The sequence below is a fragment of the Rhinatrema bivittatum genome, chromosome 2 (genome assembly GCF_901001135.1).
Source record: "Rhinatrema bivittatum chromosome 2, aRhiBiv1.1, whole genome shotgun sequence".
Taxonomy (NCBI): domain Eukaryota; kingdom Metazoa; phylum Chordata; class Amphibia; order Gymnophiona; family Rhinatrematidae; genus Rhinatrema; species Rhinatrema bivittatum.
This window is the reverse complement of record NC_042616.1, coordinates 720,485,680-720,498,500: the sequence shown is the minus strand read 5'-3', so window position 1 is coordinate 720,498,500 and position 12,821 is coordinate 720,485,680. Positions and strand designations below refer to the sequence as shown.

General features: G+C 44.3%; 1 protein-coding gene across 3 annotated transcripts in view; it reads left to right on the top strand.

Annotated features, from left to right (window-relative positions):
- FBXO43 (F-box protein 43) overlaps positions 1-12,821 on the top strand; it is a 236,775-nt gene that overhangs the window by 17,585 nt on the left and 206,369 nt on the right. The gene's annotated exons all lie outside the window — the stretch shown is intronic.

The window sequence follows — 12,821 nt, the reverse complement described above, 5'->3', positions numbered from 1 at the left end:
CAATATTGGGGTAATTGAAATCTAAATCCAAAAATTCTCTTACTGTATAGTCCCACGATTAAAACAATCTATGAATAGAACACGTGGCACAGGAAACTTTATCGATTTACAATGCTGTATGTGACAATACTTATGTATACTTAAAATATGAATTTAAGGACCATCAGACCACCCACTGTGCTCACAAGTTAAAACTTGTTTCTCATGCACTTCATTTGGGTCACTTTTAATCATTGGTCCAGATCGGCTAGCATCAAAAATTCATCGTTCAATTTTTTGTTTTTTTGTTTTTTTAAACGTTATATATTAAAAATGTAGACTTCCCTTTTGTAGCTGTCGGGGGTCAATTGTCCGACGCGCGCGTTTCGTATCACTGCTGCTTCAGAGACACAAGTTTTGTTTTTTTTTTTATTTTATTTTTATTAAACATTTTCATTTTCCAAAAGATCATACACAGGTCTACCGAAAACAGTTATTTAAAGAAAACAACTATATATGGCAAAACCTTAACAGGTAGTTACTGTGAAACCTAAGACAACATCATTATTAGTAATTAAAGATTCTGGCAGAATAAAAATAAGAGCAGATTACTATAAAGATATAAACCATACAAGATTTGTGTTCTAAACCATAAACATTCATTCCTTCCCTAACTAAGGTAGCTATTAGGAGTTAGGAGTCCAAGTAAGAGCGCAGTTGATCAGGCGAATTAGACATATCTACCACTTTGATGTATTATTATACAACGACATGGGAAGCGCAAAGTGAACTTAGCCCCTCGTTGTGTGACTCTTTCTCTCATCGAGAGAAATTCTCTTCTCAATTGTGTATTGAAAGATATATCCGGGAAGATTCTAATGGGAAAACCATGAAAATTAACATTTTGATATTTGAAATATGATCTAAGAACTAAATCTCTATAGGTCATATCTGAAAATTGCACAATTAAAGTGGCTTTCTCCTTAATCTCCATATCAGATGACTTTTCCAGTAATTCCGATAAATTTGTGTCTTCCTTTAGATCTCCCTGATTCTGATCCTCAATACCTGTAGACCTTGCTGGATAAGAAATATAGTATATCCTAACTATGGATGGAATCCGTGTTTCAGTAAATTTCAATACATTAGTAAGGTAACACCTAAGCAATTCCCTATGAGATAGTAAATGGGTTTTAGGAAAATTTAAAAACCTCAAATTGACTCTTCTAAATTGATTTTCTAATTGTTCTATTTTATCAGCATGAATCTTTTCTGATTTTATTAAATTACCCTGAACATTTTCCATCTCATTTGTTTTAACTTGCAAAGTAGTTACCGAACCCTCTCTCTGTTCTATTTGAGTTTGCATTAATTTATTGTTACTCAAGCCATCCTGAACGAGTTTGGCTAAATCGTTAATAGATTTCTGCATGGAAAATATCATGCTTTCAATTTCTTCCAAAGTAAATTTGGTGGGAGTGATTAACACAATATCCTGCTTTGCTCCAACTTGGGCTCCTTCTAACTCCTTCTCCTTAGACGCCATATCGAGATTGGCTTCCCTCCCTTGGTCTCTGAGAGACTGAAGAGCCGGGTTATCTGGCTGGCAATTACAACTGGCTGCCCCCCCTTGCTCCCTAGATATTAAGGAGGACAAGTCCAATTTGGGATCTTCGAAGATAAAATCTGCTCCCCCTTTCCTCGTAGGTGGCTCAGGTGTTGTTGGGGCACCAGGGCTTAATGATGTTTCCAAAGTCAAAGAGGTTGGGCCCTGCTCTTGGCCCAGATCTCTAGCGACTTGATCTCCTGGTATTATAATGGTTCTTACAAAGTGATCTGGTATACGTGATTGAGTGTTATTAGAAAGAGGTGTAGATGTAGATATTTTCCCTTTTCTCTTGGTGTGTGGCATCACCAAGAAACAAAGGCTCACACAATTAAAAAAATTAAATAGTACCTCGAAATTAGACTCCTTTGTAACACAGTCAATATCTTCTGCCTGGCTCCAGTGACCGCTGAAGTTAAGAATAGACCGGACTTCCAGCAGATCCCAGCGATTCCCGGCGAAGCCCGGCAAAGCCGCGTGCCCCTTAGGCGCACGGCTTTGGCGATCGCGCCGTCAGGATGCCGATGATAAGGGCGTCTGAAGTCGCTCCTCCACCTGACGTCAGAGCCCCGCGGGCCGGCAGGGAGACCAGGAAATAGTAGCAGTAAGGGAAAACGGCAGTGTCAGCTGTTCCGGCAATTAGAAATTGGCTCACAAGATTTCTGCAGGAAAAAGTTCTCAGCACAGAGCAGCGTCCACTCCTCCACCAGCAATTCCAACAGCAGCTCTCCTCGCCGTCAGGACGCCGATGATAAGGGCGCCTGAAGTCGCTCCTCCCCCTGACGGCTAAAATTTGGAGCGGGGAAATGGCGTCGGGTCCGAAATTCTGATGGACCCGCAGCATCGCTCAAGTTGTTCGCACAAATTTACACCTTTGAAGACCTGTTCATATCCCCGTTAATGAATCGGAAGGGGAGTCCTGGATCAGGAGAGTTAAAACTTGTGTCTCTGAAGCAGCAGTGTTGTAAAACTTGCACGTCGGACGATTGACCCCGACAGCTACAAAAGGGAAGTCTACATTTTTAATATATAACGTTTAAAAAAACAAAAAATTGAACGATGAATTTTTGATGCTAGCTGATCTGGACCAATGATTAAAAGTGACTCAAATGAAGTGCATAAGAAACAAGTTTTAACTTGTGAGCATAGTGGGTGGTCTGATGGTCCTCAAATTCATATTTTAAGTATACATAAGTATTGTCACATACAGCATTGTAAATCGATAAAGTTTCCTGTACCACGTGTTCTACTCGGTAATTGAAATCTCCCATTACTATTGCACTGCCAAATTGGTTTGATTCCCTGATTTCTCTTAGCATTTCATCATCTGTCTGACCATTTTGTCCAGGTGGACGGTAGTATACTCCTATCACTATACTCTTACCCAACACACATGGGATTTCTACCCATATAGATTCTACTGAGCATTTACTCTCTTGTATGATCTTTATCCTGTTGGACTCTATACCCTCCCGGACATAAAGTGCCACACCCCCACCAAGTTGATCCTTTCTCCTGCTCCCTCCCTCAGCTGTTGTGCTAACTGTGGCACCTCTCCAAGTCTGTGCTCAAATCAGCTCGGTCAGGGTCCACCTGAGTGCTGTCAGTGCATACCATCGGGGTGTTGCAGGCACGCCGATTTCCGTGCAACCTCTCGTAGGCAGGTTCATGCAGGGCCTCCACCAGCTGACGCCCCCTGTTCAGCTGCCTGTCGTAGCCTGGGATCTCTGTTGTCCTGGCACAGCTCATGTGGCCCCCCCCCCCCCCCACCTTAAGAACATAAGAACATGCCATACTGGGTCAGACCAAGGGTCCATCAAGCCCAGTATCCTGTTTCCAACAGTGGCCAATCCAGGCCATAAGAACCTGGCAAGTACCCAAAAACTAAGTCTATCCATGTAACCATTGCTAATGGCAGTGGCTATTCTCTAAGTGAACTTAATAGCAGGTAATGGACTTCTCCTCCAAGAACTTATCCAATCCTTTTTTAAACACAGCTATACTAACTGTACTAACCACATTCTCTGGCAACAAATTCCAGAATTTAATTGTGCGTTGAGTAAAAAAGAACTTTCTCCGATTAGTTTTAAATGTGCCCCATGCTAACTTCATGGAGTGCCCCCTAGTCTTTCTACTATCCGAAAGAGAAAATAACCGATTCACATTAACCCGTTCTAGACCTCTCATGATTTTAAACACCTCTATCATATCCCCCTTCAGTCATCTCTTCTCCAAGCTGAAAAGTCCTAACCTCTTTAGTCTTTTGAGCCGCTACAGTCTTGCGACCTGAAGTTTCTTACCTGGAAAGTTTTTTGTTTCTGGTAGTGATTACTTCAGCTCATAGGGTGTTATGGGTTCATATCGTGCACACTGGTATCCTGCCCAGGGGCTCTGACCTGGGGGGCTAATCTTAAACACAGAATTACTGGGATTATTCCTGGGGGCTTGAATCCAGGAGCTTATCCACAAACACAAAGAGCCACACACAAACTCTAATTCAGTACGTTCCAATTCCAGGTAAAGTAAGTTTATTTGAGCAATAGGAGGATAGAACAAATAAAATCAGATCAAATAGAAGAAGTAATGGTAGATAATAACAATTGCTCATAGATATAAAAAGCTTGCATTTCCAAAGGATCAGCCGTACCATCACGTCCAGGGCTATCTCTCCTCTCGTTTTCATTGACACCCCTTATACGCTACAAACGCTTGTGAGAACAGCCCCGTTCCCTCTGTGTGGCCTTCATTCTCTCAGGCTTTAGTATAAGTTAATTGCTAGTTTTCTCATCATAGACTTAGTGTATAACTAAATAAACAGGCTCTTGCCTGTTCATAAACATTTCACAGTGCAAGACAGTAGAGATGTGCATTCGTTTAAAACGAATTAGACAACTTCAACAAAATTGTCTAATTCATTACGGTTTGGGAGCACTCAAAAACAAAAGGAATTTTCTGAAATTTTGGAAAAATTTGTATTTTGTGTTAGCACGCACTAACACAAAATTCGGGAACACCCCCAAAAAAATCCCGAACTGCGGAAAAAATGAAATAACCCACGGGGAAACCGAACTCCAAAACGAGAAACATCTCTACAAAACAGTAAACAGGAGTTCACTCAGAATTTGGCCTGTGGCCTTCAAACTAGTCTGTGTCTGGGTGAAAACTCTGAATCTATATGTATCCTCAGCAAAAAGTAACAAAATATGACTCCAACATATTCCACCCCTGGATTCAGAGAATTCACACTGACACCTGCTGGATGAAAAGTTTCCTAATCTATAGTTATGTTGGTGTCAGCATTAATCAGAATAATGTATATTACTTGTTGGATATATACATGCATTAAACACTGGTCCCCTTAGGACTAGCAAATATAAAAGACCAGGGCTACTACCATATTTGCAAAAAAAAAAAAAAAGCTAAATCCATTAACTCATTGCTTCCTCTGTGCAATTGGTCAGAATACCCTTATCAAGAGTACCTAAGCCCATCTAAGCTATGGCCCTGGAACTTAACTAATACAGAGATCTGCCCAATTTAAAACATTAGCAAGTCTTGCCTCTAGCAATAGGTCTCAGTATCTTCTGTCATCCATTGCGATCTCCATGCTGCTTGTTATGTGTGGTTGGCCTCTCTGACTTCTGGGGGACACCCAGCTCATCAGGATATATAGGCCACCTTTCATTGATTATCCACAATCAGGCCTACTGCGTTCAGTATAGCCTGCTTCCTCATGTGCAGTTATTTGGGTGCCTCTCCATCCCTCAATGAAGTATTGTCTCGGGTCTTTGCTCAACGGCCCTTCCGACTGGCAGCATACAGCCTGCTAATCTCATTTTTTTTAGGTATCTGGAACAGTTAAACTCAGGTGTAGTACATCCTCCCCCCCCCCCCCCCCCCCCCCCCACCGAAACAAAAAAAAATTCCTGTTTCAAAAATCTATTCTAGTTCTTTATACAAAAAAAAATTTCTATCTTGTGTCAGATTTGCTGTATAGATAGCTCATTCTGCTTAACCATTAACACAGAACAGCAACTATGGAGCAATAAAACTGCATCAATTCAGACTGTATCATTAATGTGAGAATCAAAATAGTAGCATCTGCAAGTAACTGTGTGACTAGGTATTAGCTAAGTGTATCATAATCCTATTTCATCATGTTAATCAGTTATTACATTTCAAAGAGATATATAAATATACATATTGCTTAAAAACAGTGTCTAAGTAACACCACCCCCGTGGAATAAGGAAATTCTGAGCACTTCAGTCCATAAAATGAAAGCTTCAAGATGTTTTCTGTGGCAAAGGGTGGGATGATTTCAAGTTATGAGGTCAATGACAAATGATGTGTACAATTCTCGTGGTACAGCCTCTGCACTCTCATCACTAATTCATATGTTTGTGTTTCTTATGCTCTTATCTTGCTTTCTGCAGATTACAAGAAAAATTCTTAATACAAACTAGACAGTACCAAAATAAACAAATCAGCCCTTCAAGCTAAAAGATCAAGGAATACACAGGCCCAAATTAAAGGACCATATTTCACCTGGAATCCAGCATCCTTGTTGCCAATTTTGTTACGGGATCAGTCTGTGCACACTGGTATCCTGCCCAGGGGTTCTGACCTTGGTGGCGGGGGGGGGGGGAGCCCCCCGAATCTCAATTAAACACAAAATTATTCGGATTATACCTGGGGGCTTGAACTCAGGAGCTTATCCCCAACACAAAGTGCCACACACAAACTCGGATTCAGTACGTCATGTTTCCAGGTAAAGTACGTTTATTTGAGCAATAGGAGGATAGAACAAATCAGATCAAATAGAAAACGTAATGCTACATAGATATAAAAAGCTTACATTTCCAAAGGATCAGCTATACCATCACATCCAGAGTCTCTCTCTTCTCTTTCTCCCTCTCCCCTTATACGCTACAAATGCTTGTGAGAATAGCCCCGTTCCCTCACTCTGAGTTCTTATCAGTTTTTCAGACACAACTGTGTGGCCTTCATTTTCTCTCTCAGGCTTTAGTATAAGTTAATTGCTAGTTTTCTCATCATAGATTTAGTGTATAACTAAATAAACAGGTTCTTGCTTGTTCATAAACATTTCACAGTGCAAGACAGTAAACAGAGATCACTCAGAAGTTGGCCTGTGGCATTCAAACTAGTCTGTGTCTGGGTGAAAACTCTGAATCCTTACAGCCTAACCTCTATATGCATCCTCAGCAAAAAGTAACAAAAAAATGACTCCAACTTAGGGTCTGAGCTTCAAGCTGTGGTGACCTACCCACCATACACGCAATTCTTCCATGATTTTGTAGTGTTACGGACGCTGGATCATACAGCAAGCCACAGACAGGCCACCCAGCTCTTTGTCTCTTTTAATCCCAACAGACTGGGAAGGGCGGTGGGTAAGCAGACCCTGTCGAACTGGTTGGCTGATTGCATTGCCTTTTGCTATAAGCAAGCAAGCCTCCCGCTCACTGGCACAGTAAAGGCCCACTCTGTGTGGGCCATGGCTGCATTGGTAACTCATTTGCGCGCAGCCCTGGCCCCAAGATTTGCTGGGTCGCAACCTGGAGTTCTCTTCATACGTTTGTGGCTTATTGGACAAGGATGGGGGTCAGGACAGAGCCTTTGGTCAATCCATCCTCCGCAACCTGTTCCAGTCCTGAACCCAATCTTTCGTTCCATGCTGTGTGAGAACCAGACAGTCCTTAGCTGACCTACAGCGTCGTAATTGTTATGCCCATTGGCAACTTGATTGACTGCTGTTGGTCTTCTCTGTTCACTCGGACAGTCTGGAGCTTGGTACTCATCCACATGTGAGGACTACCATCCTGCTTGTCCTAGGAGAAAGCGCAGTTGCTTACCTATAAGAGGTGTTCTAGGACAGTAGAATGTTAGTCCTCAGGAATCCCGCCCGCCTCCCCATGGAGTTGGGTTCTCCTTTTGGTTTATTTTATTTTTTCGCTCGCATTTTTTCATCTATATTTCGAGACTGAAGGGGGTCCTCGCGTGGATGCGCAGATAGCAGCATGCTCAGTGTGCTGGTCAAAGCTTCTAGAAAAAGTTTTCCGTGCCGGGCTCCATTGGATGATGTCCTCATGTGGGTGACTAACATCCTAGTGTCCTAGAAGAACACCTGTTCTAGGTAAGCAACTGCACGTTATTTAGTGTTCAAAGGAAGTTTATAAGGGAAAGAATGGAAAATGCTCTCTTACTGTGAGTGTTGAGAAACTTCACAGACACCAGGGAAAACAAAACTCATATGAAAAGGAAAAATTGCAAAAATCATGTAAAAGTATCTGATTTAGACATACCTCAGAGCCTCATAGTCCCAATAACCAGAGCTATTCAGCAAACCAAACCGAACAGGTGATTCTATATCTGGTATTTATTGAATTGTAGAAGATTGACAGTAGTTTCTTTGGCAAGTTCTAAATCTGAGATTACGTTTATCCCTGTTTTCCTTTTTCCCATAGATAAGCAGCATGAATTAGCCATGCTGTCTGGGTCGTCCTCCGGGCGGCTAGGTGGCGGAACTCTCTTAGAACACAGAGTCTTTGTTATGGCTTTGAGGTGTTTGAGTGGATTCTTGGGTACTGTGGGGAGGAGCCCTGTGAGGAGCCACGGTACTGGGCTAGACTCAACTCGCACAAACACAAAGTTTTTCTTTTATTGTACAGCTGATGTATACCACCAGAGGTGGCAGTAGTGAGGTGATCCAGCAGTAGCAGTCCAGGGACCCTTCTCAGAGGGGACCCGTCTCACTGAGATGGTATAGTGAGATTCAGGAATAGGTTCCCAGCGCAGCAGAGCTGTGGGTGAGACAGACTGAGATAATTAGATTACTCACTAGTTGGTAGCTGTATGGTGAAGATTCCATCAGGCAGAGGAAGTTGAATACACGCACTGACCCTGGGAGAGCAGGTCCTCAAGGAGCGAGTACCTGATCCCAGATGGGCACCTAAAAGAGAGCAAAGGGCCCCTGAGGAGTGGGTACCCAAGTTAATGAATTACCCCGAAGGGCAGAGAGAGTTTCCAGCGGCAGCAGGAAGCGGCAGAGTAGCTTGATCCAATCTATATCCGATCCTTGCTAACTCAATGAGCTAGCAAACGAGGGCAGGCTAAATAGCCGGATGGCGTTACGTCACTCGAGAGGGACACCCCCGAGGTTCCCGCCATGACGTGGATAAAGACGTGGGTGGCGTGCGCGCACCCTAGGAGGCCCTTAGGAGAAACATGGCGTGAGGCTTTGCCATAGCCGTTCCGGGGACGGCGGAGAGAGTGGCTTGTGGCCATCTTCCCAAGGCTAGCGGGGAGAGCAGAGAAAAAGGTGACGCAACAGTCTTTCAGTGTAGTGTGCCTGCTTGGATCCTCCCTCTCTTCCCCCATCCCCTTCAGTCCATGTTTTTCCGCGCGCCTGACTGGATCCCGGAGCACTTCTTCTGAAGTAAAAAAAAAAGAAAAGAATGGGAAAAGTGTTAGTTTTTCTTTGCTTCCTTCATTTTCTTACCTTCTTTGAGGACATGCCGAGGCTACCAGGCTTCAATTTTGCCAATGCGGCAAAATCACGTAAGTATTAATAGATGAGCACACCAAATGCTACATATGTCTCAGACCAGATCACGACCAAGCAGCTTGCAGGGACTGCTGATGCATGTCCCCCCTAGATCAGCAACGGAGGGCTGCCAGAATTGCAAAACTTCGTGAAGCAGCATCAGGCTCGTATGCCCCTTCTGAAGACTCTACTCTGTCCTCCCCGGACCTCCAAAGAGTCGACTCATCGCAGAGCCTCCTCGGTAGGGCCTCCTGGTTTGTCCAGGCCGGTGCTGATGCACGACGCAGGAGAAGCATCAACGGCACTGCATCTGCGCCGAGTAGCGTCGGGGGGACCAGACGCAACTGACACAGGGAGCTGACCGCATGCTTCGGAATCGAAGCACATGACATCGGCGCTTCGAAGCAAGCAGATGCCATCAATGCACACTGTCGCAAAGACCCCCAAAGAACACTCTTCAGGGCACAAAAGGCCCAGGGAACCTTCCCCACTCCTAGTAGTGGATTCAGATGTGGCACCTTCTCATAGTTCCTTGGCCTCATCCAGGGTCTACTCTGGCCTATCCACTGCCTGACAACATAAAAGGAGATCAGGCCTCGAAGAACCTTTACAGAAGAGGCACAAGTGGCCTTCTACGATCCCTCTTTCACCCAGAGGTCCGGACACGGACACCCTACTGGCTGCAGTACCCCCTAGCAGTCCTCCCAGAGATCCTAGGCCGCCACCCAGCGATCCCCACAGACAGCCTCTATCAAGCCCTCAGGACACCTTGGCCTTGCAGGCAATGTCCCAGATTTCCCTTATCCTTTCTCAGTTCCTTACCACCGTGGAGCAGCAGGGGAAATGCCCAGCAGAGGACACCACTGGAAGCCCCCCCCCCATCACCGCAGGACAGCCTCAGTCCAGATCCTTCTCTTAGCCAACCTCTACCAACTCCTCCTCCTGGGAATCTTTCCCCCCCCCCCCCCCCCCCCCCCGCCTTCCACATCACCAGGATCCTCTACATGGTATGCCTCTGATCCGGTAGAAGAACAACCGGAGCCAATCTCTCAACTGGAACACTTGTCGTATTCTGCGGAGCCCAAGGTCTTGCCCTCATGAGGTCCTAGACGCGGTCATGACCAGAACCTGGGAATTTCCCTTTGCGGGACCATCAACTTCTCGCAAAATGGACCTGAAATTCCGTATGTGGCAGTCCCTATTCTGTTCTACAGTGTAGCTTCCTCATGCCTCTGTAGTTGTGGAGTCCGCTATGCAGAAGGCCAAGAAATCTTGCCTACACTCGAATACTCCTCCCTGGAAGGATTCCAAGTATTTAGACGATTTTGGGAAGAAGACTTTCCAATCTGGGATGCTGAATGCCAAGATCCAAAAATAGCTTGAAAAGTAGGAAACAACTACAAATGTACAAATTCAGCTATATAGGAACTCTTTAGAAAGGCTTATAAGCCATCAAGCATCTCGTGGCAATTTGATGGCTGCTAGATATCCTTTCTAAAGAGTTCCTATATAGCTGAATTTGTACATTTGTGAATGCCAAGATCCAGCAGCACCAGTTTTATATAACGCAGTATTTATTCGAATGCCTGCAGTCGTTAAAGCCCCTTCTTCAGGAAGTGTCCCCAGACCACCGACCTCATGAACAATTTCATGACTTGGAGGAGGCATTGAGGCATCTCCTGCGAACAGTTTGAGGGGTTCGGGACTTCGGCTAAATCCATGGCTAATGCCATTGCGGCCCGACGTCTAGCGTGGCTGCAAGCCAGTGCCATCCATGAGGATGTTCAGGAGAATCTAGTTGACCTTCCCTGTCTCCCAGATAATCTCTTTGGGGACAAATTTGAGAGAGACGGTAGCTCAGCTCAAGGAGCAGAAGTTGGCCGTAATGTCGTTGACCTCTCCTTCACATACCGCTTCCTCGAGGCGATACTTCTCCTCATATAAAAAGCCTTATTACCCAAGATATCCTTACCGGCTTTACCCATCCTACCAGCCTCCTCAATACACACAGACTCATCCTCAGTCTTCCCAACAACATTGTTTATACTGGAAACCAGGCAAAGTCTGTGTACATTAAAAAGAATTTGGACAGGGGTTTCATCCGCCCATCTTCCTCGTTGGCATTGGCGGGTTTTCTTTTTTGCAAAGAAAGATGGGTCTCTTAGACCCTGTATCGACTACTGAGGTTTGAATTTATTGCCATCAAGAATAAATACCTATTACCTCTCATCTTGGAGTTATGAGTTCAAGGGGCCAGAATATTTGCTAAACTATACCTTCATGGAGCTTACAACATGATAAGAATGGAAAACTGTGTTTAACACCAGGGATGGGCATTATGAATATTTAGTTATGCCCTTTGGACTCTTCAGTGCTCCGGCTGTATTTCAAAGTTTTTTGTTAACTATGTTTTCAGAGATCTTCTACAGATGTGTTCTGGTATACCTGGATGACATTCTAATCTTTTTCCAGACTCTCGTCCAATACCGGTTGCAAGTAAGAACTGTCCTTCAGCGGCTTTGTGAAAATAAGCTGTACGCAAGACTAGAAAAATGTTCATTTGGACAATCAGAACTATCCTTTCTGGATTATATTATCTCCGCCCAAGGCCTCAAGATGGACCTTATCAAACTCTGAGTCATTAGTGAATGGCGTTACCCTGTATGATTTAGACTTACAGCACTTTTTAGGCTTCATGAATTATTACCAGTTTATTCCACACTACTCTATGCTCACTACACCGCTTACAGCCCAGAGCTGTAAAGGGAACCACTCCTAGGGATTGGTCCAAAGATGCCTGCTGTGTGTTTGAGCAATTAAAAGAAGCATTTGTATCCATATCCTTTCTGCAATATCTGATCCTGGACCAGCCCTTTTTCCTTGAAGGGGGATGCCTCCTCTATCGGAACCAGAGCCATCCTTTCGCAGGCAGCCTCAGATGGCAAACTCCGTCCTTTCTTCTCTAGAAAATTTTATCCTGCACAGAAAAATTACACTATTGGGGATCAGGAACTTTTGGTTATCAAGTTTGCACTTGAAGAGTCGTGACCTTTCTTGGAGGGAGCCAAACATTCTTTCAGTATCACAATGGACCACAAAAATCTTTTTACCTCTAGGAGGCCAAGAGGCTCAACCCCTGCCAAGCTCGCTGAACCCTGTTTTTCAACAGATTAGACTTTTACTTTGTTTTTTGTCCCGCTGAGAAAAATACTAGGATGGATGCTGTATATCGTTGTTTTTTGATCCTTCAGTTACTTCCACTGAGCCCCAGTTTATCTTGAACCCAGCCAAGATTCTGGCCTATACCTCCTCCTCTGTTCCACTTTATAAAACCTTAGTGCCCACACGTCTTTGGGAGAATATATTGAGGTGGGGACATGACTCCAAATTGGGTGGACATCAGGTCTTCAGAAAGACCATAGATTTAATATTGCACCAATACTGGTGGCCCTGGATGGTTTTGGATATCTGGGTGTATGTGGATTCCTGCCCTAATTGTGCTCATAATAAGCCTTCTCACTAATGCCGGTCTTAAACCTCTGCCTACCCCAGACAAACTGTGGATTTGCATATCTACTGACTTTATTACTGACCATCCCTCATCCGAAGGATGCACAGTCATCTGGGTAGTAGTGGATTGTTTTTCGAAGGGGGCACACTTCATACCCTTGAAA